This window comes from Monomorium pharaonis, chromosome 2, assembly GCF_013373865.1.
Source record: "Monomorium pharaonis isolate MP-MQ-018 chromosome 2, ASM1337386v2, whole genome shotgun sequence".
In the NCBI taxonomy this organism is placed as follows: domain Eukaryota; kingdom Metazoa; phylum Arthropoda; class Insecta; order Hymenoptera; family Formicidae; genus Monomorium; species Monomorium pharaonis.
In genome coordinates, this window is record NC_050468.1 from 32,016,087 (window position 1) to 32,041,834 (window position 25,748).

At 36.6% G+C, this 25,748-nt stretch overlaps 1 protein-coding gene and 1 long non-coding RNA gene across 3 annotated transcripts in view; one reads left to right on the plus strand and one right to left on the minus strand.

The window, feature by feature from the left end:
* Positions 1-25,748, minus strand: part of LOC105839886 (UPF0489 protein C5orf22 homolog) — a 639,614-nt gene that overhangs the window by 95,458 nt on the left and 518,408 nt on the right. The gene's annotated exons all lie outside the window — the stretch shown is intronic.
* On the plus strand, positions 1,538-5,528 carry LOC118644467. The gene is made up of 2 exons (XR_004962242.1): positions 1,538-2,911; positions 3,611-5,528. It is a non-coding gene; the product is annotated as an uncharacterized LOC118644467 (long non-coding RNA).

Here is a 25,748-nt window from a genome sequence, read left to right on the forward strand (position 1 = left end):
TATGCCCTCCCCCCTCCCTCCCCTTCTCGGATGTATGACCGTGTACGTGGTATCCGGTTATGCGAAACGTTACTGGAATTCGACATACGTGTTTTTAAAGCCAATGGTGGGATCGGCGAAAATGTATTTCCGTCCCGTGAACATCGAGATTCGATCACCGAAACACAAGTGATGCCGAGGCTAGGAGGCTCCCAAGTTAAGAAATCAATGAATTCTTGACAACATTTTGTAATATTATAATCATTTTTTAAATTAATTAAACCTTAGAAGATAAATATACTAACTGACATTATAAATGTTATGTATTAATTCATTTCAAGATGCCAAAAATGTTAATTTTTGTAGCAATGTCTTTATGCTGTTCTCCTCGAAATAAATAAGATTTTGAATTAGTAAAGAATATATTTGAATAATGTTCAAATTGTGATTCTGTGCTTAGAGCAATACTGCTATCTATCTCAAAACATAAATCGAATCCCCACGCCGAATGGAAAAATCCTCGTGCGAATTTTATCTGGAAATCCACGTGGAGCGCGAGAGTGAGTAGACGGAGATTCTAGGAGGAGTGTAACTCAATACGCCGCTAATACCACGAAAATATCTTTAGGCGGTGAATATCGAAACGTACATCCGTGCATATGCCGTCAAGAGATGTGTGAAAAGTTTTTATTCAAACAAATTTATTAAGCGCGATCGAAAACAACAGATTAATGATAAGAAATTTGATATACGTGTCGAGAGATAATATTATGACGCATACGAGCCAAGTCGCTAAATCTCGCAAAGTCTTAATATCATACACAATGAAAAAACGGTCTACGGGATGACAAAATGAGAACAGGTTGCCTCTGGAGGAAAACCAAATTGATTGATCTTGTAAGTCCTTGGGAAGGATAGGCAGAGTGCTCGAGACCTACAGAGACTGTCGTAAGAGCCCTTCGCCGGTGCCTCCCTTGTCCTGCCAATAAAAATGAAACTCTCATCACGTATGATAGATTCTCGTCTGCCCCGAAAGGGCTGTGCCATTATTTTCCTCCCTCTCCGGCGATCCTACCTATCATACGAAGACGCGATAGAACGTGTACAGCCAGGGTTATCACGGTGGTCGGGGGTATCAAGGGGAAAACGTTCCTCACTTTGTCAATTCTCAATGGAGTTGGGTCGCTACATATCTGCGCGTCGCTTTGACGCGGACGATGACGCCAATATTATTCGCGATTCGGGTCCCAATGAAATTGATCCATCTGATGGTTCCTTCGTTATTTTTTCAAATCGCCGAGCTAACTAAACAAATACTGATAAACATGGCATGTGAAAAATAAATATATTTATGCACATTTTATTCTGCGAGAGAGAGAGAGAGAGAGAGAGAGAGAGAGAGAGAGAGAGAGAGAGAGAGAGAGAGAGAGAGAGAGAGAGAGAGAGAGAGAGAGAGAGAGATGAGAGAGAGAGAGCGAGAGAGAGAGAGAGATCCTATCTCTCTCTCTCTCTCTCTCCTTCTCTCTATCTCTCTCCTTTTACCTGTTTAAAATTGCGTTTTGCAATTTTAAATATTAGGGAAAGGGTTATTTATCAAATTTTTATCATGCAATAGTATATTGTATTTGATAATAAGAATCGCGGTTAAGTTCATTCCGATTGCATCTCACAGAGCTGTGCGGTATTTACGGTTGCGCGCGCGGCGCTTCTCGATAATTCCACTTACCAACTCCGACTTGTACGAGTACACGGTCGATGAAAATGCTTCTGCATTTAAAACAGTTGCATCCGCAAATACAATCAAGGTAAGAGTCAACACAGGTTGGAGAAGACTTGGCTGATACTTTTTGTGAGTGTGAGAATACGAAGCGTCGCATCAAATAATAAGCATATCCTATGGTACAGTATTATTTAAATCTTGAATAATCATTGATCATTATTCAGATCGGATTTTAAGCAATTAATACAAACAAATAAATGTATAAATAAATTTCTAAAAACAATTATATCTTCTAAAATTCCAATTGTGATAAATTTTTTACTTTATTAATTATTTTTTAATAATTTAGTCTATTATAAAATAAATACAAACTAATCTAATTTATAATTAAAACCAGTGTCAATTTGCATAGTTACAAAAATGTAGTACATGTATATTATACGTTTATTATATAACATTTATTATATAATCTAGCATATTTTTTTTCTTTCATATCACAATGGCAGTAATTTTTTTCTCTGTGAAAAATCTTTGTGCTCCGTCGATTATTGTACATGGGTCGTAAGAATAGTTTCCTATCGCCTTTTCGTCAGTAAATCACGGTCAGGAGAAGATTCGCAAGGACGCACGTATATTTCCGATTCGCATTAGACGAAGGATAGAATAGGAAAGGAAGGCTCCCCCATGAACATCCCTTGGCAAGGAAGCATGGGGTTGCTATGGCGACCGTTTCGAATTCCATAGACACACGTAACTCCCTCCAGCCCCCGCCATATGAGAAGCGCTTGCACGCATCCTACGCGATCCTGATTGGACGTTATTTTTTTCCGATAAGGGGTGCACATGTCTCCTACGAAACATTTTTTGAGCATGGCCGTGTGCGTGGGCGAATGTCGCCGTGTGCGTGTAGTTGGTGAAGGGCGGTTCGAGGGTGGAGAGTCTTCTTCGTGTCACACGTACCCACAGTTTGTTTCTGGTCTTCTATGACATTTTTACAATATTTTTCGATTTTCAAAAACAAGAATTTGTGCACGCTTTTCACGAGTAAATGTTAGCGGTGCTATTATAATTGAGTTACGATTTGTTATTGTTTGTATTGTTTGTATCTTACTTGTGGGATTTGAAAAACTGGCGAGTTGTTTATGGGGCAATTAAGTTATTTTAATTTTCATAGATCCCAGTAATTATCAAATATGCGCGAAACAATAGATGGTAAGTGCTAAAATAAATTAAACTTATTTCGTTTTTATCAGAACAAATGAATAATGTACACATGTTCCTTAACATATTTACTGCGGGCGTTCACAATTATATAATGTGTATACAGTATGTAAAATAACGTGTCGTTTAAGCTTATGTTAATTTCGTTACTCTTGCGGGAAGTAATACCCTTATGCTTGTGAGACAAGGTGCCCTTAAACTCGACAGGAAAGGGCTTCGCCTTGTGTAAACTTGCGGATAAGTATCTCCGGAGGGCTCGACATTTCCCCAAAATAATCTGATCGGAAATAAAACCCTATCGCACGTAAAATGCCGCTCGATAAACAATAGCGAAAATTTTAATTAATTTTCTTCCTCGTACGTCTGATATGTATATAAAGAATATTCAAGTTTTTTGGAAAAAATTATGTCATACAATTTGACAAACATAAAGACACATCGCAACTTTGTTATTCAGCTTATTATTTTCGCTATTATTGTCATAGTAATATTAATTTTATTATTATTATTATTAGTTTATTATAATATATTTATAGAATTATTACTTACGTTTATATTAAATAAATGTGTTTAATATCATATATGAATTATGTGTGATTTTTGTTTAACTCCTATTATCCATATATTACGCATGATGCTATTTATTTTTATTTTTATTTAATTTATTATCTTTTTTTTCTATTTTGTTAGCGTAAAGTATAAGCCGAAACTTCTTGGATATCCGAAGCTCGGCAGACAAATTGCGGAAACCAGCCCGCGGCGGAATGGAATTAATTTTGCCAGCCCATCAATGTCGATTGATTGATCGGTGCTCACACATTTTCCCCTCTTTGACGATGACAAGGAGCGGATCGTCAGCTCGAAGAAAACCGATCCTCGCGTGAAAGGTGGCGACGGCTCCGGTCCATTTCGCATCCTGTCACTCGCGAATTCCGCGGATGCCGAAGCCACCCTCACACCCGCGGGGCGTGTTTATTTGGCCGGAAGTCCGTTCATAAATCTGGCTGTTTTCAAGCCTCACTCTGTGAAATATGATAATAGATGTGAGAGCGATGGAGGACCGTCGTGTATAAGCGAAGATAAATCCCGGCAGAAGAAAAGAGCTCGCGGACATCAACCTCCTGCGGAAAGAGAGAGAGAGAGAGAAACTTCAACCCCTTGCCCGTACGATTTTGCAAAAGTAACCGAGGCAATAGCACCCCCCGCCCGCGTTCGGGTACAACACTCGCGAGCGCGAGTTTTCCCCTGGAAAGTTTGCGGATTACTCATGCGAAGGCTGCGACGCGTTGTGTCGGATAGTGAACTCGCTGAATAAATATGTTTCACAGTTTGCCGCGAACATGTTCCTCCTCCCCCTTTTTTTTTCCATATCCGATTTTTTCCAATCCGTTTCGGACCGCTTTCAATTAATTGTTAGCTCCGATATTCGCTATTGGGGTCCTGATATGTTTTCGCGAATTAGTTTTAAAAGTTAGTCGGGCGCGACTCTTCTCCCCAATGTGACATTACTTTTATTTCACTCCCATTTTATAAACTTTGATTATGTATATAGATAAATTTTATCCCTGATAGAAAAAAGAAATAGACAGTGTTCGTATTAATCTATTCTAAGGAATTAGCGTTTATTTGCAATTTGGAATAATCATGCCATTTAAATAGTTTTAACAGTTTCAATAGTTTAAATTAGTTTTACTCGGGCATTTTCGTTGCTAACATCCTCCATTATCTCCTCTACTTTCTTATCGCAGATGAGAGTTCTGACAAGACGTTTTTCTTGTTCTCATTTAAGGAAGCCCGGCACTAAGTAGAGGTTGAATCAAGTTAAGGTAGGTCGTTGTTTGTTACCCCACCTCTCCCACCATCTCGCTTTAACCAAGTTCTTCCATTCCTTCTTTCCTTCTTCCCGAGCGCTTTCTCTCTTCCACTAAAGCAACGGGCACGCGCTTCTCATCTCGTCCTGTCTCGCGCCATTCGTTCCGCAATCTTCTTAAGACTTTAGGGCAAGCAAGAAGGGAGGTGAAACCAGCAGATGGGGTAGAGTATTAATAAAAACTCGCATCGCATCTTATCATCCCTCGCGCGAGTCCTCTCGACCGCCGTGTGAGAAACGCTTACCGCGCGCGCCACTTTGCCTCTTTATCTCTGTCACTCCTTCCCTCAAGGAGAATATTGTTTAACCCCCGAATAACTCTCACGCCTGTGATTTACGCGCGACGTCCTTCATTTATTTACTTATTAAATTCGTGTCAACCTTCGCGCGCGCGCTTTCTCCCCACGAGATACGTATTGTGGAAAAATTCACCCTATTATCTTTGATGCACTACCGTTTAAATGTTCGGTAATGATAAGCTTATAATTATAATTAATGAAATATAGCAAAGATAGAAAAAGCTACCTCGAGATAAAGTTTTATTTTTTTATAATGTTATAAACAGATTTTTAGAAGTAATTATCAAAACTTTAAATTCAATTTCCCAATTTTTAGATTTAAAATTTTAATTCTAAATAAAGTTAGTAATCTCGGAAGTATAAATTATTGATAATTTTTTATATCGTTATACAATATAGATGCAACATTCTTAAGGTTATCAAAATCACTGCTAAAAAATATAAACAATTATTAAATCGAAATGGAAATATGCAAATCATGATTAAGTAAATAACTTATAAAAAATACACTCATGATATTATTAAACTGAAAGAACTTTAAAAAATATTATTTCAATGAATATTAATTCTTGAAAATAACATTTTATATATTCTATTGTACATAATATTAACCGACTTTTCGGGCTTGAAAAGTTAAAAAAATCTCCGACTATTGTATGTCTATATTTATAAAGAAATATATCAATTAACTCACCTACTTAAAAAACGAAATTAAAATCGGATATTTTCAGAATTTACATGATAAAATGTTAATGCTGGCCATTTTATACGACGGATAAGATAACGATATCGGAGTAACTATTCGCCGCAAGGGTGGCTTTCGCGGCGCACGTGCATCTCGACTTTAACGGACTTCCATTAAGGGAAAATTCTGGCCGGAAGCGGGAGGCGGTTTAAACCAGGAGCTGGATGAAACCGCGCGGCACAGTACTAAAGGGGTGGCGATAAAGATGAAGAGGACGAGAGAGAAAGAGAGGGAGAAAGAGCACGGGGTGGAGTGGGATGGTCGACGGGGACGGAGAAAGTGGATAATGGAATTTCGAGAGCGAGAGTCGAGGACAAAATGGCTGGCACGCTTGCTGCTTCCAGAGCGGGCCGCTCGGAGGGTGGCGCGACTGCACTCGGAAGGGTGGTAGGTTAATTAATTCCGGGACATAAACCCACCCTCTCTTTCCCTGTCTCACTCGAGGAGTCTGCGGGCTGTCGTATTGCATAGAGAGAACGGTACGGCTTCATAAACTATTATCAAGAGCAAGGTCGCGCTTAAACTGTGCCATCCTGTACAGTTTAAAGGGACCGGGCCAGAAGAGGATACTTAATAAAGCTACCGTGTTGAAAGGGAGATACATAAACCAAAGTTTATGCATGCACGTTCATGTAGTTACATCGATTTATTTTAAAATGTAAAAAAATTGAAATGTAATATTTTTATCAAACATATTAAAAAATATATTTATGTCTGCTTGACTCACATAACAATGATTAAGAGGTTATGAACATAATAAACAGTAATAAATATCTGCATTTTTCTATATTTATTAATTATTATTTTAAAAAAATTTGTAGTCTGTAAATTTAAAACACAAAATGCATACATTTTTTTTGCATCTGTAATTATATGATAATGCTTTAATAATAAAGTAAATAATTTTATAAAACATTTTTTAAAAATTAATTAATAAATATATAGCAAATATAATTAAACATTTATAAAGCCATAAGAACATGCTAATAATAAAATAATATCACCGCTAATTGTAATTTTTTCTAACAAACAATAAATATTATGTACTATTCAGGTAAGCCAATTTCTTTCGTAGACTATTGCATACTACATTTACTATGTAAATGTATACGGGTATTCATCAGAGGCAATTGTGACGCGTTGCCACGTTGCTCCGCACGCGAGAAAGTATTTTCCTTTCAGAAACTTGGAGGGTACGCATGCGGAATTATCGTCGCATGCTTGTGTTCGCAAAATGCTCGCAAATTTCGATGGCGCGGAGTACCATATGCTATCGCCGCGGCACTGGCTGGCCGTGGTGATGATTGAATGCGTAATCTGCGAGTAGAATTTTCCCGCGTTTTGGCGGGAAAGTTGCCGGCGCCTCGTCGGAAATTCGCTTCACGCGTGAAAAACGGCAAACTGTATTTGCCGCAAACGTGAAAACGTGGACGTATCTCGCTTATTTTGAATGAGTGCGTAAAATATTCGAAAAACTAACATCCCATGCAAAACGGATACGAGTGTATGTATATAAAAACATAAAATGTAAAAGAATGTGTATCAATATTGCTTAGTTTTTCTTGAAATTTATACTTATAAAGTTTACCGACGCATGGATGATAGCATTAATAATGAAATCATTCTACATCGCTGATCGTCTTCAGTAGCTTTACAGAATTAAAAAAAATTTTTTCTAAAATGTGTTAATACAGAAAAAATTTATGCATTACATATTTAATTTTCATACTGAAGTTAGGACTAATAAGTAATTTAGTAAAAAGCATTAAAATTCAACATTTTGCAGAGCGTAAAATTTATTTAGCATTTGATGTTATATCCATATAATTTTGTTTAATAATTAACTTTTGTTGACGTTAAAGTTTTCAAACATGTGGCACCTTAATTAATTTCTTTTTTGATAATTTAATTTAGGATTTCTAAACAAAGCTATAAAATAACAGTAATCTTTTAAAAAATTTCATATTTTGATTGTGACTCTCGCACAAGCTCGAACTTGACAAAATCTTTTTCCGTTGCGTACAATAACGTCGAGAACCGTGGAACCGTTACATGCGTTAGACTCACCATAATGGACGCGATTTGCGTAGGGGACCTCTGCTCATTATTCAAATCGAATTATGTCGACCGATTGACACGTTCTCAGGTGGTGGCTTTTCAAATTCCCAAGTCGGTCGCCACGCCGGGGGTTCCCAGTGCGCGCGAGGTGTCGTGAGAGAGGGACGCATTTGCATACGGAATTGAACTCTTCCATTCTGGCATTACGACCCCATCGGGACTCGCGCGCTTGAAAAACATCGAGCGAACGAACGAGGTGAGGAAGATCGAAAGGCAGGCCTCGAATTCGGGAATGTCGCGTGTTAATTATTCCCATGTGGCGCTTTACAGAAAAAAAAGGAAACTAAAATAACACGATTTCTTATGTGTCCTTGTTAGAAGTTAAAAAAGTTTATCTTTGAAATAATACGCAAAAGATAATCCATGTTAATTCATAAATAATAAAATAAACATAAAAGTATAAAAAATAAATTGCCAATTAGGAAGAAAAATTGGACTTACAAATTGAATGATTATATATAATCTGTTAGTATGTTCAGATGACTTGAATTTGAAATCTAATGACGGAAAGTATCGCTTTCACAATAGATATAAGATTTACTTATCATCTTAATTTCTTTGGTATCACATGGCATCAAAAAGCATGTATTCGCATTTTAACATGCACATACATTGAGGAAACAAACATCTGCTGGTTTGTAATGCGCGGTAGATGGCCTTAAAAGAACTGTACAATAGCCATTACAACCATATAATGGTTGCATAACATCTTGAGAGTATGGTAAGTCAAGCTGTATGTTATACCCGGAAGTACTTTAAGATCGAAAAAGCGCAAGCAAGAAATTTATTTCATTGTTGACAAAATGACGTTTATGGCGATGTAATAAAAAAAAAAGTGAGATAAACACATTCAAGGGGATGCTAAAGTGCCCGTCAAACTTGATCGGGATCGATAATGTAGAATCATTTGTGCATATCATTAACAAGATATCGTATGTATTTCTTTTATAGATTCGGAAATTCTTTTTCAAAATTAAAGTACACGTATTAATATCATCATATAAACTAGATTTTAAACCGAGAATAAACAAAATTTTTTTCAGTCTGCTCTTTTTCTAACCTATCTGTATTTGTAGTTATAAAAAGTTCATAAAACTAATCTTTTTTTCTTGACTTTTAATCTTAGTTTGAATTGCACGATATTGTTCGTATATGTTACCCCTAGAGGAATACGGTTTCATTTTGTACATACATATCGTAGATTTCGTATACTAAGCAAATATTGTCATCAAGTGGCAGCTCTACGTACCAAAAATAAAATTCTTTTTCGTTTTTAATATTAACTGAACCGTATTTCCCTAGATTTCGATGCGTACTTTAATTCTATAAAAGTTTTGCGATTCTATAAAGCCAATTAAAAGATCAGTTTATTTAAAAAATGTTGGTAAAACAAACGACTTTAGGATCCTTTTAATGATTTTTAAAATTTGCAAGACGGTTACATTCTGTATTTTTTTATTATTAGAAATAAAACCGTGAATAATCTTCCGTTCTACTGAAAAAAAGATTATATAATTTGTGCGAAAACACGAGATGCGTCAAAAAAGTAATATGACTAAAAATATACGATTCGATGAAGTTAGTCGCAAATATATTGATTTCTTCAATTCATTTTTATGTTCTTTTAGATATAAGTCCGTATCTAGAACGCGGTTATAAAGATGTTAGCGCGATTTTTTGTCATTTTACCTTTGTTTTAAACTTTTTAAAGTAATGAACAAAAAAGCTAAAATAACAAAAAGCGCGTTATTATTATATTAGAAGCTCGTTCTAAATACAGGCCATATATATATATATATATATATATATATATATATATATATATATATATATATATATATGATTTCATATTTTACAAAATAAGTTGTAAAATATAAGATATAATAAAATAAAAATATTTTTTAAATATAAAATTATAGTTTTTTAAATATAATACACAAATAGAAAATAACCAATCTTGTGCTTCCTTATTTTACAAAATAAATTAAAGAATATGAGATATAATAATATGATAATATATTTTTGTATTTAATACCGTAAAATTCAGTATAACAAGGACAATTTTATTGTAATAAATATATAATAAACTATATTATATAAAATAATAATTATGTCAATAATATAGCTTTGAAATGGTGGAAACTCAACTGTTTTTGTAGAATGATCGGAGAAATATATCACTAATACACAATTATCTCTCAACGTTTTATGAAACGGGAGGCAGCTCGTCCGTTAAAGAAGGATGTGCATAATGATCAGCGAAGTAGCGGCCGTCTGTCCACATGCAGCTGGCTTCTTGATTTTTTAAAACATTGCAAACACAAACTGATGCGTATACATGATTCAATTGTATGCAAATGACGATTGTGACTTGATAAAGGATAAACAAAAGGAAAAACTCAACAGGCATGTGCATCATCGTGACCGCAATGCTGCAGTGACAATATTTGTAAAAATGGAACTGTTTTTGTAGATATACCTCATGTACACAGAGAGAAAGATTTCTTTAAATTTAATAAACCGTTTTGTTCCAAAGAATATATTTCTTTGTTTCTAATAAATTTTATTAAATCTAAAAAAATCTGTGTATTTATTAAAATCAAGGAAATAATGCTTTGGAATAGTCGAACAAAACTGTATGTTAAATCTAAAGAAATCTTTCTCTCTGTGTACATATAAATATGTCGTCTAAAATTATATTTCATTGATGCTTGCACGTACGTATCCATGATTAAATATACTTTCTGACGTATAAAGGATATCAAGACAAATCAGAAATAATTGAACGCGCGCTAGATGGAAATAATAAGAAAAGAGAAATTATAATATTAATTTTTTTAATTCGTACAAATGACGATCATCTACAGATTAACTTGATCGCATAACTTGATCGATAACACTTGGACCCGGCGAGTAGATCGATGGGCTTCTCTTGTTGACTTCCTTGCTGTTTCACTTTGAATTTTCTCTCTTATCGCAAAACCAACGTAAGAAATAAATGTATCCCTCGTGAAGTAAAATCCTTAAATTTACTGCTTCGATTTTACTGGTCCTCGTGGAACCCCTCGGTAAACGAGATTCGATGCGACCATGTTTCGATGAGATCGATAGTCTCTCCCCTTGCTGACGGTGTAGGTACTCGTGCGCCCGTAAGCATGCAACTGGATCTACCTTCGCGTGTATACGGATTCTTTACTCCTGAATGAATACCGCCATCTTACAAAGCTGCAGAGATATTACCATGTTACAGGCTCTATCTATATTTGCTTTAAAGATAAGCTTGCACGGAGAGCACTATAAAAGATCTTAGGTTTACGCTTGATTTAACCGAGATGGGCAATCAATTAATCAATTAATTAATTATAAACACGTCTTTGAATTTTCATACAGTAAGTTCGAGACACTAGCACAATAAAATTGCAATTATTGCATATAAATCAATTTTCAACTAAATTTGAAAATTTGTGAAATTTCTTCTATCTCTCTATTTTTATTTATATATTTTTAATAAAAAATATTGTAAGACATTAATTAGGATCGTTGTAATCATACCATATATCATAAACTCTTGACAAATTGAGTGTGTCAAGTTTAATCTGCGATTCAATAAGACCAGGTATGAGAATTTAACCCGTAATGTCGCACGCGTGCACGCGAGGGGAGGCTTTCGACGCCGCGTTCCGCTCGATGTCCTCCGCGCGAGCGAGCGAGCGAGCGGGCGTGCGAGCGGTCTCGCTGAAAATTGAAAAACTCGAGAAAAATCAGGCACAATCCCAGGCGCAAGCCGTTCCCCCGGGACAGCAGGTACAACGGAATCTGGACGGATCCGATTGAATTGCAGTTTGTTGCATACACACGGCTGAAGCGCGCACAACAAACTCGGTTAGCCTCGAGTTACGAGGAATTCCAGTTCTCTCTGTATTCACGTCTCCTTCTCGCCTCCTGTCTGCAGGCTAAGCGAGAGGAAGGTAGATGAATACTCGTAGGTCGGAGGGGCTGTTAAATCGTGCGGTAAATTCGCTTGCATTTCACTCTCTGGCGAAGGAGTCCCGGAGTAATACGTCGTCGTCGTCGTCGTCGTCGTCGTCGTCGCCGCCGTCGTCGTCGTCGTCATGGAGGGCGTAAGACGAACTCGAAGCTATTGGAACCGGGTCGAATCGAAGGTCTTGCCGGGGCTCCACGCCGGAGGAGAAGGAGGAAGAGGGTGGTTGGAAGTCTGATCAGTTTATAAGCGCACATTGAGTTATTGGTAGCTCATCTGCCTCGTCGATATCCGACTGGATAGCTCCTCCTCCTCCTCCTCCTCTCTCTCTCTCTCTCTCTCTCTCTCTTTCTCTCTCCAGGATTTTCTTCTTCTCTTTCCGCGCGGAGAAAACTGTCGGTGCACTTTAGCGAGCTTCGCGAAATATTTCGTCCTCCTTTGCTTCTTCCCTTCGTTCGATGCATGTACGCGCGCGTGATACGTCGAGATAAAAATATGCAACGTATTCCGTAAAAAAAAAAAAGAAACGGTAAGGAGGAGAGGGGGGGGGGAGACTACTCTCGAATCCAGGAATATAAATTCCTCGTACGCTTATATCGACGATGAAATTTGTGAAAGAGAGTTTCCCGTAATAACTTGTACACGGCGCTGTCATAGGTACGAAAAGAATTGCGCATCGTTTAACGAAGTTTGTAAAGTACACAACTTTATTGTCAGATCGAAGAACGATTGGCGTATTTCACTTTGGAAGATCCGCCGTTTGACGAGATCCCGCGCGCATTAGTCGCGGCTTTCACCACGGTTAAACCCGGGGACAAACGCTCCGCGCGTTTGGAGCTAATTATCGTGTATCGGTGTGGCAATCGCCAGATAGCTCTTAACGTGCCGCCGCGATACGGCCGGCGCGTATAATTTATATCGGCTGCATTGACAGGCGAAAAGAAAATGGAAGGAGGAACGCGCATAATTGCGCGCGCGTTGCGTTGCGTTGCGTTAGCGTTGCGTGCCGTCGCGAACAAAACGACAACCGCATCAATCGGTGTTGCGTGGAACGCCGCAACTCGGCTTTAAGAATGATCCCGTCGCGCGCGAAACACTTTTGCCGCGACTCGTTTGATGGCCCTCGGCGTTATTAATGGATCGCGCGGGGCCGTAACGCTTTTCCGTGTACCGGCGTTAGCGATCGCCACGGTTCCAGGAAGCGAACGGGTTCTATCTGCAGAGAACTGATGACGATCGCGACTTTAACAGATTAGACGACTCCCGGACTGGAAGATATAGAGGACGACGATAGAGCCGCGCCGCCGCCGCCGACACGCGGCGTAGAAAGTCGCGCGATTATAAAGCGCGAGAGTTTAGACCAGTCCTGGGTGGATCGGGTTGGTCGCTTCGGATAAAAGTCTCGAGTCGACGCTCGGCCCGAGCGAGATTACGCGGAGATTGCATCGCGCTAGGGTACGTAAGAATAAATGTTAAGAATTACACGTTAAAAAGCGTCCGGTAATAGCCGGTTGGCCGGACCGCGATAAATCCGTCGCCCCCCAAAAAAATGTCGGCGAATAAATAGTAGATACGCAGTAATCGAATTCCGGCGTGAATATGTATGCGCAATGTTATTTCGCAATAAATATGTATAGCAACGTGTAATCAGTAAAAAAGTTGAACGTAAACAAAATTTATTGCTTACGCCTTAACCGTGCGATTGCCTCTTCTCATCACGCAACCACACGTTTGCGCCAGCGATTCTTCTATCGTCGAACTTCTATCATCGGCAAATGTCAAAATCTGCGTGTTGCGAAGATGCGACTTCTGTTCAATATAATTTCGCGCGAGGGGAAAAAAAAAAAGGTGACGTCGAGGGAAAACGTTCGCGTGCAACACAAATCAACTGTGAAAGTGCAAAACAGGCGATATTGAACGACGATTGTGATGCATCGTGGATAAAGTCGGATAAAGAAATCGCGGGCCACGTTTAGATGTTCTCGCGCTCATGCGCACCCACCCCCAAAATCGTAGACGACGCGCGAGGGGATGGACGATTGAAAGACGATCCCCGAAGTACTTCGTCGGGATTGCGAGAAAAGTAAGAGAAGAGTAAGATCTGGGAAAATCAGAAGGGGAGCGGAAGAGGGAGGAGGAGGAGGAGGAGGAGGAAGGGCACAGAGACAAGAAGAAAGGCTTGCCAGTTTGTCGGCCGGAGTTATGTGAGCGCAACGACGTAAATACGTTCCCCGATGCGGAGGTGGGAGCGGGGTGGTTTCGCAGGCAATCGAGAGGGCCAGATAAAGAGCGCAGCCGAGATCTCTGTACGTAGATACACGCCGGTCTCGGGGAGACTCGCGGGACACAAAGGGCGGCGCGACGAGAAAGACGGGCGGCGGTTAGGAGATAGTCGTAAACAACTGTCGAACACAATCTCCTAATGCACGCCTCTCTTTTGGCACACGCGAGACACCCTTTCTGCTCGAACGACCACTCCTCGCGCAACCACCCTCGCACCTCACCCCCAAACACCTCCCCCCCCACCCCTTTCTCTCATCGTACATCGCCTGGTAATAGGAAGTTATATCCACGGGATTCGCGACAACCAGAGGCGCCGAAACCTATCACCGTCGCGCTTTCGTGACTTTTTGCCTGGCTACGGGCGAAAGATCGTCGTCGTAAATGGGGGATCCATCCTTGTAACGTCTGTATTGGAATTCATGGCCGTCTAGCTACTGTATCGGCTTGTAACTGCGCCATCGAGCGAACCCATGTATCTCCGCGAGCCCGAGTCTTCTTTCGAGATTTTTTCGAATCGACGAATCGTAAAGGAAAGAAGAACGTTAGCTTCGTATTTATAGATCGTCTATTACATCCGTCGTGGCTTTAATTGAAACTTAAATACGATTAGGATAATCTGTTAAAGACATTGAACATTCAAGTAATGGACATTGTAAATCACAGATTAAATCACAGCAAATCGTATATAAATAATTGATTATTCAGGATACTTCAATGTCGTTTATTATGCAGTTTTATGTAATTTATTTGTTCTTTCATGAGGAAGAAAATAATTTTCCCCGCTACAAATTTGAATTTAATTTTTACATAATTAAGCTTATTTTCGTTATTTCTCATTTACAATTTAATTATGCAAAATTAACTTTAGAATTACTCATGTAACTCATTAAACGCGCGTAATTATTAAGTTCTTCGTGTTTCGATAATCGTTGTGTTCATTCGTACAAGTCTACACGACAGGGGTTAAGACAAGACTTCTGTAGTGTATCGCCTTCGCTATGTGTACATAATCATATAAAATACATCAAGGATCATATTTTTTCGTATCGCATAATAAATTGCGTTTCTTGTGACATTAGTCTTCCGTTTCGCCCGAGCGAGCACTCCAGGATGTGATCGTTCTTGCTATTTGAATGGATTTAATTTATCATGATCGGCTTAGGACTAAATTTTATTCTATTTTCAAGCGTACTTGAAACTGCGAACGTCTGGAGACCTAATATTCTCTTCGCGTTCTAAGTGATACTTATTACTCCGGCAAGAAAAATCTGTTGAAGTGATATATACAAAATAACAAATAATAATTTGAAAGATATGCAAATTGGATTTATCCCTTTTTGTCGAGCAATTTTATTAGTAGCAGGTATAGCGTTGAATGTTGTTCTATAAAGCAATATTTTATATAATTTATATTTAATTAATTAATTACTATCATTAGAATAATGTATGTAATAATTTTTACAATTATTATTAATATAATAAAATTAAAATTATTAATTTTTAACAGTATTTAAAATTAAAATATATCTTAATATAGAAAAAATTATCAGAATTGATTAGAAATTCATATATGTAATGAAAAAATATATATTATATAAAATAAAATTAAAAATATAAAATCACAAAATTATAGAAATTAAATTAGATAAGAATGAGAAAAATAACAGAAAATAAACACAATATATAATAAATAAAGAATTACATAAATATCATAAAGATTACTTATCAAAGTATACTCCATATATAACGTTTATATTATAATCGTATGTATCTTGTCAACGCGAAATAAAAATAGAAAGAAGATACATATGTATATAGATAATTAAAACAGAAATATTTCGGATCTACAGGAACATTTCAAATGGTCTAATTAATTGAAGCAAGCAGATTCTGCACTTGCAGATGCAAACTGTAGGTCAGGAATGTGCACATGTGTATATATTAATATATATTATGAAATTGTGCTATTAGGAATCAAGCTATATGTACGGCGGTAATGTCAAGCAGCGGGAAGCACTGAGAAAAATTGATGGAATTACGGAACTGCATAAAACGCGCGAATCAAACGACAGAAATAAGCAAAAAAGCATTAAACTCTTTCGCCTAATGTCTTTGAGTTTCTCCATAACTGGTGAATATTAGTTATGAACGACGTAATATTGCCTCCGCTTGCTTGGGGCCTTAATACACGGATAATATGCAATAGTGTTTATCCACTATTCCAGTTTGTGCTCCAAAGAACATAATATGTGCACGAGACGTTTATATAAATTAATTTAAACATAAAGTGCTCACATTTAACGTTTTCTTGAAGATGTGTATTACAGCGTACCATAAACGATACAATCATAATGTTTCATCTAATTTGTAGTTTTACATTATAAAACATTTATATTTTTAATAGAAATCTTATTACTTATAATTCGTCAGAATTTAATAATACTTAGCATTCAGTGATACATTTTTAAAATGCAGTTATCAATAAGATAAAGACATATGTTTTTAATACTTTACAAATTGAATTTTACAATTAAACTACAAAAATATAAAGAGAATTTGAATCTTTTATTCTTAGTGTATAAGTGATAAATAATATATTATAAATATTAATATAATTAAATATAAAATTATATATATATAGTTATTTTTTTTTACCAAATTACATTCTTCAAATATGTTTATTTCAATTACATTAAAAAAATTATTACAAAAATTAAGATCTTAAAAAATAACTGTAAGTTTATATTAAGAAGAACTGACAAACAATTAATTATATATTAAATGTATATGCAGAATCCTATATAAAAATTAATTTCGGAATGACATAATCAACAATTATTACCTAATTTTAAGTATAAAAATTAATTAGTTCGAAAACGAAAAAATGAAGAGTAACGTTGCAAGCTGTCGGATGTTCTCTCAATATAAGTTCTGTGATTCATGTTCATTCAATTTAAATGATATCAAGGAACGCGATTGCGTCAATAATTAATGCAGTTTGACTTTGCGTATGCAATAGTGTTTGTAATATCGTTTACAATCTTGCAGCTTGAGTCAGGAAGTATTCGCGTAGTGAACTCAATTAATTCTGAGGAGAATTAATTAAAGATAAAATAGATGAGCCAGGTTGAAAAAGTGGGAAGAAACAGAAATGGAATCATGATATACAAACGATTTAATGCATTTGCAGTCCTATAAATAGCAATATCCGCAATTTATCGGATTAAAATAATTTATAACTTGGTGGGAAGAAATTGAGAAAATTACAAACAAGTTCAGTAAATGTAAAATATTTTATAAATTGGAATGAAGTATAATTTTATGTTTAAGATTGCATTTTATACATATTTTTTATAAATTTAATTTTATAAATTAATTATTATAATAATTGTATTAATTAAGTAAAATTGAGATTTTTTTTTCTCTAATATTGTTCTATATAATTTTTTTTTTTAACTTCACATATTATTAGAGTTACATATGCACAAAATAGTAATAAAATATAAAATAAATTCCACTGTTTTCAATTTTGTAATTTACTTAATAATGTGATAAATAATTTTGAGAAAATTGTTATGTGATAGAAGATAACACAAGGAAACTGATACACAAAGGTCTGTTACGTACGGAATATAATTAAATGATAAACAATTATCATTTTTCGATAAAGTGGTGGCAAAATAATAAACGCATAAATAACTTTTACCAGAACGTAATTCTGATTAGTACATTTGTATTAATTGGTAAAAAAAATTCTGTGCCATTCGTGAATATCGTGTCATACGAGATACCGAATAGTATTCGATGTCCTTACGTACGAAGAAAGGAATAAAAGATTTCTTCCGTTACGTCGCGGTCATGGCCAATCATCCGGAATGACTTTGCATGGTACTGATACTGATCCTATCGTGGATCAATTATTATGGTAACGTCGGTATGCGCCTGGGCGATCCAGCGGGAAGACAAACACGCCTCGGAACGGTCATGCATTCGAAATCCATTCGTTCCTACCGTACATCTGCCGATCGGGCCGAGTAATGTTTTCGTGTAATTTTAATCGAGTGATCGTACAAGACGCGCGGCTGGTAGATAAAGGGCCGGCGATTATAATCGAATGGAATTGAGCTACGTTCCGATTCGTATGTTGCAGCCTGTACTTACGCCATTTTCGTATATTAGCGGTAATCGAATCGTTATTTTGTGATGTGATGCAGATGCCGCGATACTCGCGGCTCGTAAATACAGAATGCAGGGTGTGTATGCACATTCCTCGCATTTTATGGCTATCGTACAAGCCTTACGTTATCGTATTCATTTATTCAAATGCCAATTCGCAGAATAAACACATACCAGATCAAAATGTATGGGCCTACAATAAGGCATTGACAATTGACAATGATGATGGTAGCAATGTGAAAATTCTTTAAATTAAAAAAGCAACAAAAAATTAATATAAATGTTTATAATTAATAATTAATAGTACACCGATTACAGATATTATAATTATACAAAGTTATAATTATATCGATAAATTATTAATTTAGGAGTAAAGTGTTTCAGAAAGATTTTTTATAGCAACGTTACGAGATATAATACACCTGCACTCGATATCGATATCCGATTTACAAGGGAATTAAAATTAAGTATTTAAATTAAAAGCTAATATGGAAAAAATTGAAAGTAAGTTAAAACGTTTCATTTAATTAATCGCTGTCATGTATTAACATGAAGCTAATTAATACGATCAAAACTGATATATCGCATACTGTTCGAACAGATAAAATCTTTTCTTAAATTTTTTATTATACGCGATTTACTTTTATTCTTATTATTCTTAATAAAAATGTAATAAGAATTAATTATGCATTTTGAATGAATTATATTAGTGATAATATATTTTTAAATATAAAAAATTCCAATTTTTAATATAAAATATATAAATATTACTAATGTTATAAACTTTTTGATAAAAAATGTTTTTCTGTTTAATAATTTACACACATATATACACACAAATTAGTAATTTAATTCCGTCAAAAATGTGACTATTTTTTATGTTTAATTTATATATTTTTTTAAAATTATTGTTTGATGTAACAAATATATTAAAACGTTAACAAATTTAAAAAAATACAATTCATAAATAATTATATTTTTTGTTATGGATATTTATAAAAATCATATAAAATTGCTAAAAAAACATTATATATCAAATTTTTCTTTACCATTAAATATAATTTTTATTGCACTTTAATATTAAGAAACGATTTTAGTAAATTATATTATATTAAGTATATATAAAGAAATAGCTCACATAAGTACAACAATTAGTTTGCAATAGTTTGTAATATTTCATGGAGTTTTCCGTTTATTATATTTTCAATAACGTAAAAATAATGAAAAAAAGTTTTCAGTTTTATTGCAGATTGTCGAAATTATTCGCTTGCAAATTATATACTATATTCTTAATAAAATCCTCGGAAAGTTGAAAGGCATTCTTCTCCACTTGTCGAAGAGATAAAAACAGTTTGGTTTTTGTTCGTCTTTTTATGTGTGCAACGTATCAAGAGAGATACAAAGTGTTGTTCGCGCGATTGCACTGCATGCTAATGTAACCCCTTCTCATTAGAAACTCATAAAATTCAGGATTCGCGGAGACGTTTTTCTCGTGACGAGGAAGGAGAAAGGTCCGAGGTAAAGGATCTAGGAACGAGGAGAAGGCGAAGGTAGAAACCAGTTCCCTAGGCGTTACTCCGAGCAAGGAGGAGAGTTCTTTCCCACATAAAAACCATGCCATGGACAGATGGATAACTCCTGCAACTTGCGAGCCTTTCATATCGCATGCACAATTGTAGATGAAAATGCGCCAGCACGTGCACGGTTTCCTATTTCGCGGACTTTTTTGTAATAAATCATAGAGTTGTTTACCATCTGCGGACTACTTAGAAAGATTAACGTCGAGATTAACGCACGGTCTTGGCGAAAGCATATTACATGCTGATCACATTTGTGTCTATCTGTTAAACGATGAATCAATAGATTATATTTATAGAAAGCATCGAATTATATTTCACATCCCAAAATACTCGCTATTTAAAATTAAAATTAATTAATATAAACTAGAATTTTTATGCCTATTTACAAAAAATATAATTGATATCTTAAAATGATAATAGTTACCAAAATTTTTCTATTTTCAGATAAACATTGAATCCAAAAAGACTGATAAAATAAAACAATAAATCTTATCTATAAAAAATAAAATTGTTGCTTAACATTTCTTTTAATCAAAGTAAAATTTTATAAAACGCAACATGAAATAAATTGTCTTTTTTATATATTTAATTTGTTACTGTTTCATTTTAATATTCAGAAACATTAAGAAATTACTAACATATGTCAGTGATATATGTATACTTCAAAAAAAATTATAAAATTATATAATAAAATATATAAATATAGTACATAATCAAATGACTTGTGATATGAAGCTTGTGAGCAGCGAACAATTGTGCGTACAAAATGTAGATTTATTGGAAGCTGTTGAAAGCCATCGGTCTCTCATTCGGCCGTGCATTACGCCGCAGGAAGATAAACCGAGGTATAATGAGACTTGAAGAGGAGAAGGTCAGTTCTTCAAGCGATGTTTACCAGCCGCTACTACCTGCGTGCAGTTCTGGACGGCAATTTGATGTCCTTGCCTCTCCTCTTCGATGTTCTGCATCGTAAAAGAAATTAGGATGTGGAGAAGGGGAGACAGTAGTAGGCGGTGTGGGTTCGTTAACCCGTACGGACGTCGTTGCAGAAATGCAATTCGCCAGCTGACGATACGCTTAACTGCAACGAACTAACCGTGGATGCGGGGATATACCGGATCTGAGGATGAAGGAGGACCTTCTAACGCGGGGAGGGTGGTGCATTAGGTAGAGATAGCTAAATGCGATGGGGGGAAGCGCAGACACTACGGCGCTTTTTAATTTCTAATTATTGCGTAATGGCCCTGCTGCACTCCGACCCCCGGCACTGCGTGCAGACCTTATGCCCCGATAGAACATGGCACGACTAAGACCTTTAGTTATGGGTTGCGATAATTGCCAATTTCCATAGGCTCTACGTTCCGATAGAGCTCACATGTGTCGGCCGATTCTAATTGCAGGCTACGTGCACAACGAAAGTCAACGAATGTCAAAAATATAAAAACACTAACTTTTAATTAAAAAAAAAAAAGAAAGAAAGAATTATCGTTCCGTCACACGTGCTTTAACGGTTTTCGTTACTTTTTTTTACCTTCGATTTATTTTACCAAGGCAGAAATATACATGATTTATGTCGATAAACGAAAATAATCGGAATTTATGAAAGATATCAAGAGACTAGCTTGTAAAGTTTCAACGTTTGCGCCTTCCTGCGAAGTTCACTCGAAAGCTTGATTTTAAAATCGTCGCGCGTGCGGCCGTTGTGGAGGTGCCTTTAAACTTGGTCCATCTGCACTATGGCACAGATCATAGAGAATGCAGCTCGTGCAGCCAATATCCACTTTGTAATCCGTGCGCTTCCTACACGGATGCACGCTGGGAATCGCAGGTAGGCAGGCAGGCAGGCAGGCAGGCAGGCAGGTACGCGGAGAGGATAGGTGGATTCCTAGGTGTGCATCGCGCGCATCTGACCGCGTTGCACATGCGAACGGTGGTATCTGATTCCCCGACGGAAGTCCCGTTCTTGCTCAATAACGCAGACGATCTGCCGGGAATAATGATTGTTTCACAGGCAGCAGATTTGTACGTACGACCGGGCCAGAAATCGGCGATTCTGCCGTGTTATGTAAAGTATTTTCCGCCGTTGCTACGCTGCTCGTCGCGTAGCGTTCATTAAAATTAATCTCCCCTATGAAGAACCGTGCGCGGCGTACGCGCTCGCATTTTTTTCCACGTGTCGTATGATGAAAATCGTTTCCCCCCTTAAAGGACTTCGACGCGGGAAAAATGGAGTTGCGATTCTTATCGCGCCGGTACACACGTCGCAGTTAATGCTAAACCCGAGCCCGACGTGTGTGAATAAATTCTGCGGAGTAGAGCGCGTCTGGCGGATCGCTACGGAACGATCAACGATAAAGAGCGATACTCTTAATTAGGAGTTAACTGCTGCATGGTTGTATTGCAGGTGGAATCCGTTACGTACATGTCTCACACCTGTATACTTGGATATTTCCAAATAAAAAGGGGTAAGGGGATTATATAATCATACACTTTGCCAGAATTGAAGGAGATATAGAGAGAAGGGAGGAAAGGGGGGAAAGGAAATGGGAGTGATATGAGTATGAATGAGAGTTATATAATGAATAAGGAACGAGAGAACATGCGTGTACATAATTTGGATTACGAGACTCGGCGATATTGAAAATTATGCGTGTCTCCCCCGAGTATTATCAATCAACATATTTCGTGCAAACATTCATATGACAATACAGACAATAATGTACGTCATAAATATAGCTACTTTTTACAGTTTTTCTATAATCGTCTCTGATGCACAAATCAATATCATTTTTCGTCGCGGATGAAACAATTGCTTCTACTACCATTTTCACCACCGTTTGTCGAGATTATGTAGATGTGTTGACAATTAATGTACATGTCGGCACAAAAACGCGTGCAGCATTTGCGTCACGTTGGCGCTGCGAATAAATTTCAGATAACAATAACAACACAACGGTAATCTGATGAACACATTAGGATTATCAAAATTTGGCGCCTATGTACTACAAGGTCAGTCGATCAAGATCAATTTCAGATCACCAAGGGATGATTCTGTCGGCAGTCACCTGCCCCATGTGCGCGATCATACCTGGCGACAGGTATTGCACCTGTAATACACCTGCATCCGATCGCACGTTTCGGAAGAAATTTATCGCTCCGCCCCGAATTATCGGAAATTTATCTATATTATCCGGAATTGCAATGCGAGATTTATTATCAATATAAATTGGCACGTTAGGACGATACATTACCTATTTAATTTAGATCTCTGTACACGGATCGTTATATATATATTGTTCAGCAATTAATCTTTGTTAATTAATTCGATTATTAAATTATAATTCAAAATTTGTTTCTAATAATACTACTCAAGAGATAGTACATAAATGCAATGATCCAGAAGAAAAAAAAACCCAAAATAAGAAAAGTGACAAAATGAATGAGATCAGACGAAATTCTCGCGAACTGATGTTTCATCTAATTATCAGTCGCTATGCGTATCGCGGGTAAGTGGAATTTATGATGACAACGGTATAATTCACTGGTAGGTAAAGATAAAAAAAAAGTAGACAGGAAATGAGGGCGAGTTCGTACCCCGAGTTTTATTTAATTGTTATTTACGCCAAACGATCACGCGATCAAGGGAAAGGAAAGAGCCGCTATTTATCGACGATAAGTGCGAGTGAAGGGGATGGGGGGAAGGAGGAAGAGGGAAACAGAGGCAGAGAATGTAAGGGTGTACGACTGATTTAGAGAACTAATTCGCGACAATTATCACCGCGTTGAATTATAGCTTTAAGTCACGCGGGTTCCCGTATCCATCGTCCTGCGTCCGATATCGAAAGGCACGTATGAAACAGAAAAGTTCCACTTCTTTCGCAATACAACGTCACGAAAGTAGATAATATTAACCGATTATCTTAGTAGCTTTGTATAGTTACGACTGTTAAACAAAACTGACCTATATATTCTGTAAGCAAGAAAAGAAATATTTGGCCCACTTTCCGAACTAAATATTCGTATAAAATATGTTATCTTTCTAATATCTCAAAGATACTATATACAATTCATCCTGCAAGGAATTATCAATAGATCTTCTTTTATTTGCTCTTCGAGTATTTTTTCAAAAATTATTCGCCAACAAATCTCGGATGACACGTAAGAGAAGCTTACGAGACCAAAGCGTCCATAAAGTCGCAAATCGCCCGTAAGCGTCCTATCAGTACGGAAATATCAACTTTATAACATATAGCCACTCAACCCGTTAAAAGAACGTCGTCACGCGCTTCGACAGACTAAATTCGAGACGTTCCGTCCGTACATTACGAAGGATACGCATTTATACCGCATGCGTCTGGCGCGCACACGGCACACGTTCGACACGCCGCCGTGCGTATGCACCTTGCGCTCGCGGGGCCTCTCTCCCGCGCATCGTCAGACGGAATGCCGGAAGTTTCGATACTTCTATCCAGCGGCGTAAAAGCCGCGACTACGCCGAGCAATCTGCCATGCAATAAAATCGGCGACAAGCCGTGAATTCGTGACACGACGCTCATAAAGGGATTTATGCGCACGTTCGAGAGAAACGAGTTGACGTGGCTGACGTCGAAAGCGTTATCGACGGCGAGGGCATACGTGCACGTATGCGTTTAAATTGCATGACCCTCTGAATCATTTTTGTTGCGTATTCACGCCGCAAAAGTCCACGCGATTAAAATCGCCAGCTGGGGTTATTTTCGTTTACAAAGCTAAATTAATAGCCGCGTGTGGCGTATCTGTGTAATAAAAATTAAACACGATCGCGTGTATAGTATTACATTTGGAATTTTTAATTAGAAATTTTTATGTAGTTTTTAATTAATTTAAGATTTATATACTTACAAAGATTATTGTATAATTTTATTAAATGCAAAAAATTTAGTGCCAGCATTTAGAGTATGAAAATTCTTTTACTAGCAGTAAAAATCAACACTCAAAAATGAACAATCTTAACTGTATGTTTCAAACATTTATTGGTCGAATAACTATTATTGTATATACACGCCTGAAAAATGTTTTTTAAGATATATTTGTTGTTACAAAAAATAATACCATATGTCTCAGTAGTCGAATTGGGAAAACGCCCTCACGAAATGATCTAATTTCGTATCTCGAGGTATTATGCTTCGCAATAAATTATTTATATACAGTTTTTTGGGGGAAAGAAGAGAACTTAGAGATGCTTCTGAGCATCGATATCTAGCTAGTAAATATGTTTCAAGACTGACCAAGTTATCAGCGCACAGTTTATATAAGCTAAAGATATTAAAGTATTAGAAAAAGTTTATATTTAGCATCTCAAGATCTGCTGTAGACCAAAATGGGCAATCTTAACTTTATTTTTATTTTTATAGCAATAAAAAATTAACGGAATTTTAATGCACACGATAAAGCCAGTGATATAATACATTGTAAAACATTTTGCATAAAAATGTATCTATGTTATATTGCCTTTACGTTATATCTTAGTGTATAATCGTTACATCCAGCTTGACAAGTTTATAACTCTATTGTCCTTATCGCAAAATCTTGCAGGTCATAATCAGTGCTATGTCAGTAAAGACATTCCAAACGGTATATAGTTGTAAGTGTATATATAGTTGCAACTTTCGCATGACAGAAGTATAATCAAGTCAATTTAATCTGGTACGTATGCTCAAGTAAGATTTCCACAGTTGCAAAGAGAGGCACAACCCAGAGAATGTAAATTACTAGTTTAAAATATTTTATTTAAAG